A 5380-nucleotide genomic window follows, 5' to 3' on the forward strand; every position below is an offset into this window, starting at 1 on the left:
ACGCCAAGACACATATTAATCACACTGTCAAAAATTAAATACAAAGAAAGCATATTAAAAGCAGCAAGGGAAAAACAACAAATAACACACAAGTGAATCCCCATAAGGTTAACAGCTGATCTTTCAGCAGAAACTCTGCAAGCCAGAAGGGAGTGACAGGACATATTGAAAGTGATGAAGGAGAAAAACCTGCAACCAAGATTACTCTACCCAGCAAGGATCTCATTCAGATTTGATGGAGAAATTAAAACCCTTACAGACAAGCAAAAGCTGAGAGAGTTCAGCACCACCAAACCAGCTCTACAACAACTGCTAAAGGAACTTCTCTAGGCAAGAAACACAAAAGAAGGAAAAGACCTACAATAACGAACCCAAAACAATTAAGAAAATGGGAATGGGAACATACATATCGATAATTACCTTAAATGTAAATGGACTAAATGCTCCCACCAAAAGACACAGATTGGCTGAATGGATACAAAAACAAGACACATATATTTGCTGTCTACAAGAGACCCACTTCAGACCTAGGGACACATACAGACTGAAAGTCAGGGGATGGAGAAAGGTATTTCATGCAAATGGAAACCAAAAGAAAGCTGGAGTAGCAATTCTCATATCAGACAAAATAGACTTTAAAATAAACACTATTAGAAGAGACAAAGAAGGACATTACATAATGATCAAGGGATCAATCCAAGAAGAAGATATAACAATTGTAAATATTTATGCACCCAACATACGAGCACCTGAATACATAAGGCAAATACTAACAGCCATAAAAGGGGAAATCAACAGTAACACATTCATAGTAGGGGACTTTAACACCCCACTTTCACCAATGGACAGATCATCCAAAATTAAAATAAATAAGGAAACACAAGCTTTAAATGATACATTAAACAAGATGGACTTAATTGATATTTATAGGACATTCCATCCAAAAACAACAGAATACACATTTTTCTCAAGTGCTCATGGAACATTCTACAGGATAGATCATATCTTGGGTCACAAATCAAGCCTTGGTAAATTTAAGAAAACTGAAATTGTATCAAGTATCTTTTCCGACCACAACGCTATGAGACTAGATATCAATTACAGGAAAAGATCTGTAAGAAATACAAACACATGGAGGCTAAACAATACACTACTTAATAACGAAGTGATCACTGAAGAAATCAAAGAGAAAATCAAAAAATACCTAGAAACAAATGACAATGGAGACACGACAACTCAAAATCTATGGGATGCAGCAAAAGCAGTTCTAAGAGGGAAGTTTATAGCAATACAATCCTACCTTAAGAAATAGGAAACATCTCGAATAAACAACCTAACCTTGCACCTAAAGCAATTAGAGAAAGAAGAACAAAAAAACCCCAAAGTTAGCAGAAGGAAAGAAATCATAAAAATCAGATCAGAAATAAATGAAAAAGAAATGAAGGAAACAATAGCAACGATCAATAAAACTAAAAGCTGGTTCTTTGAAAGGATAAACAAAATTAATAAACCATTAGCCAGACTCATCAAGAAAAAAAGGGAGAAGACTCAAACCAATAGAATTAGAAATGAAAAAGGAGAAGTAACAACTGACACTGCAGAAATACAAAAGATCATGAGAGATTAGTACAAGCAACCCTATGCCAATAAAATGGACAATCTGGAAGAAATGGACAAATTCTTAGAAACGCACAACCTGCCAAGACTGAATCAGGAAGAAATAGAAAATATGAACAGACCAATCACAAGCACTGAAATTGAAACTGTGACTAAAAACCTTCCAACAAGCAAAAGCCCAGGACCTGATGGCTTCACAGGCGAATTCTTTCAAACATTTAGAGAAGAGCTATCACCTATCCTTCTCAAACTCTTCCAAAATATAGCAGAGGGAGGAACACTCCCCAACTTATTCTACGAGGCCACCATCACCCTGATACCAAAACCAGACAAGGATGTCACAAAGAAAGAAAACTACAGGCCAATATCACTGATGAACATAGATGCAAAAATCCTCAACAAAATACTAGCAAACAGAAACGAACAGCACATTAAACGGATCATACACCATGATCAAGTGGGGTTTATTCCAGGAATGCAAGGATTCTTCCATATACGCAAATCAATCAACATGATACACCATATTAACAAATTGAAGGAGAAAAACCATATGATCATCTCAATAGATGCAGAGAAAGCTTTTGACAAAATTCAACACACATTTATGATAAAAACCCTGCAGAAAGTAGGCATAGAGGGAACTTTCCTCAACATAATAAAGGCCATATATGACAAACCCACAGCCAACATCATCCTCAATCGTGAAAAACTGAAAGCATTTCCACTAAGATCAGGAACAAGACAAGTTTGCCCACTCTCACCACTCTTATTCAACATAGTTTTGGAAGTTTTAGCCACAGCAATCAGAGAAGAAAAGGAAATAAAAGGAATCCAAATCAGAAAAGAAGAAGTAAAGCTGTCACTCTTTGCAGATGACATGATACTATACATAGAGAATCCTAAAGATGCTGCCAGAAAACTACTAGAGCTAATCAATGAATTTGGTAAAGTAGCAGGATACAAAATTAATGCACAGAAATCTCTGGCATTCGTATACACTAAGGATGAAAAATCTGAAAGTGAAATCAAGAAAACACTCCCATTTACCATTGCAACAAAAAGAATAAAATATCTAGGAATAAACCTACCTAAGGAGACAAAAGACCTGTAGGCAGAAAATTATAAGACACTGATGAAAGAAATTAAAGATGATACAAATAGATGGAGAGACATGCCATGTTCTTGGATTGGAAGAATCAACATTGTGAAAATGACTCTACTACCCAAAGCAATCTACAGATTCAATGCAATTCCTATCAAACTACCACTGGCATTTTTCACAGAGCTAGAACAAAAAATTTCACAATCTGTATGGAAACACAAAAGACCCCAAATAGCCAAAGCCATCTTGAGAACGAAAAACGGAGCTGGAGGAATCAGGCTTCCTGACTTCAGACTATACTACAAAGCTACAGTAATCAAGACAGTATGGTACTGGCACAAAATCAGAAAGACAGATCAATGGAACAGGATAGAAAGTCCAGAGATAAACCCACGCACATATGGTCACCTTATCTTTGATAAAGGAGGCAGGAATGTACAGTGGAGAAAGGACAGCCTCTTCAATAAGTGGTGCTGGGAAAACTGGACAGCTACATGTAAAAGTATGAGATTAGATCACTCCCTAACACCATACACAAAAATAAGCTCAAAATAGATTAAAGACCTAAATGTAAGGCCAGAAACTATCAAACTCTTAGAGGAAAACATAGGCAGAACACTCTATGACATAAGTCACAGCAAGATCCTTTTTGACCCACCTCCTAGAGAAATGGAAATAAAAACAAAAATAAACAAATGGGACCTAATGAAACTTAAACGCTTTTGTGCAGCAAAGGAAACCATAAACAAGACCAAAAGACAACCCTCAGAATGGGAGAAAATATTTGCAAATGAAGCAACTGACAAAGGATTAATCTACAAAATTTATAAGCAGCTCATGCAGCTCAGTATCAAAACAACAAACAACCCAATCCAAAAAGGGGCGAAGACCTAAACAGACATTTCTCCAAAGAAGATATACAGACTGCCAACAAACACATGAAAGAATGCTCAACATCACTAATCATTAGAGAAATGCAAGTCAAAACTACAATGAGATATCATCTCACACCAGTCAGAATGGCCATCATCAAAAAATCTACAAACAATAAATGCTGGAGAGGGTGTGGAGAAAAGGGAACCCTCTTACACTGTTGGTGGGAATGTAAATTGATACAGCCACTGTGGAGAACAGTATGGAGGTTCCTTAAAACACTACAAATAGAACTACCATATGACCCAGCAATCCCACTACTGGGCATATACCCTGAGAAAACCATAATTCAAAAAGAGTCATGTACCAAAATGTTCATTGCAGCTCTATTTGCAATAGCCTGGAGATGGAAGCAACATAAGCATCCACAATCGGATGAATGGATAAAGAAGATGTGGCACATATATACAATGGAATATTACTCAGCCATAAAAAGAAACGAAATTGAGCTATTTGTAATGAGGTGGATAGACCTAGAGTCTGTCATACAGAGTGAAGTAAGTCAGAAAGAGACAAATACTGTATGCTAACACATATATATGGAATTTAAGAAAAAAAATGTCATGAAAAACCTAAGGGTGAAACAGGAATAAAGACACAGACTTACTAGGGAATGGACTTGAGGCTATGGGGAGGGGGAAGGGTAAACTGTGACAAAGCGAGAGAGAGGCATGGACATATATACACTACCAAACGTAAGGTAGATAGCTAGTGGGAAGCAGCCGCATAGCACGGAGAGATCAGCTCGGTGCTTTGTGACCGCCTGGAGGGGTGGGATAGGGAGGTTGGGAGGGAGGGAGACGCAAGCGGGAAGAGATATGGGAACATATGTATATATATAACTGATTCATTTTGTTGTGAAGCTGAAACTAACATACCATTGTAAAGCAATTATACTCCAATAAAGATGTTAAAATGAAAAAAAACATGAAAAAAAAGATAAATAAAAAAATAAAATGCAAAAAAAAAAAAAGAGACCCACTTCAGACCTAGGGACACATACAGACTGAAAGTGAGGGGATGGGAAAAGGTATTCCATGGAAATGGAAATCAAAAGAAAGCTGGAGTAGCAATGCTCATATCAGACAAAATAGACTAAAATAAAGACTGTTACAAGAGACAAAGAAGGACACTACATAAGGATAATGGGATCAATCCAAGAAGATATAACAATTGTAAATATACAGGAGCACCCTATATAGGAGCACCTCAATATATAATGCAAATGCTAACAACCATAAAGGGAGAAGTCAATGGTAACACAGTAATAGTGGGGGACTTTAACACTCCACTTACATCACTGGACAGAACATCCAGACAGAAAATCAATAAGGAAACACAGACCTTAAATGACACATCAGACCAGATGAACTTAATTGATATTTATAAAGCATTCCATCCAAAAACAGCAGAACACACATTCTTTTCAAGTGCACATGGAACATTCTCCAGGAGAGATCACATACTGGGCCATAATGCAAGCCACAGTAAGTTTAAGAAAACTGAAATCATATCAAGCATCTTTTCTGACCACAGTGCTATAAGATTAGAAATAACTACAAGAAAAAAATATGTAAAAAGCACAAACACGTGGAGGCTAAACAATATGCTACTAACCAACCAATGGATCACTAAAGAAATCAAAGAGGAAATTAAAAAAAAATACCTACAGATAGGGCTTCCCTGGTGGCACAGTGGTTAAGAATCCACCTGCTAATGCAGGGGACA

The sequence above is a fragment of the Delphinapterus leucas genome, chromosome 5, assembly GCF_059928025.1.
Source record: "Delphinapterus leucas isolate spDelLeu-1000000601 "Yukka" chromosome 5, BTC_Dleu_Yukka2, whole genome shotgun sequence".
NCBI classification, from domain to species: domain Eukaryota; kingdom Metazoa; phylum Chordata; class Mammalia; order Artiodactyla; family Monodontidae; genus Delphinapterus; species Delphinapterus leucas.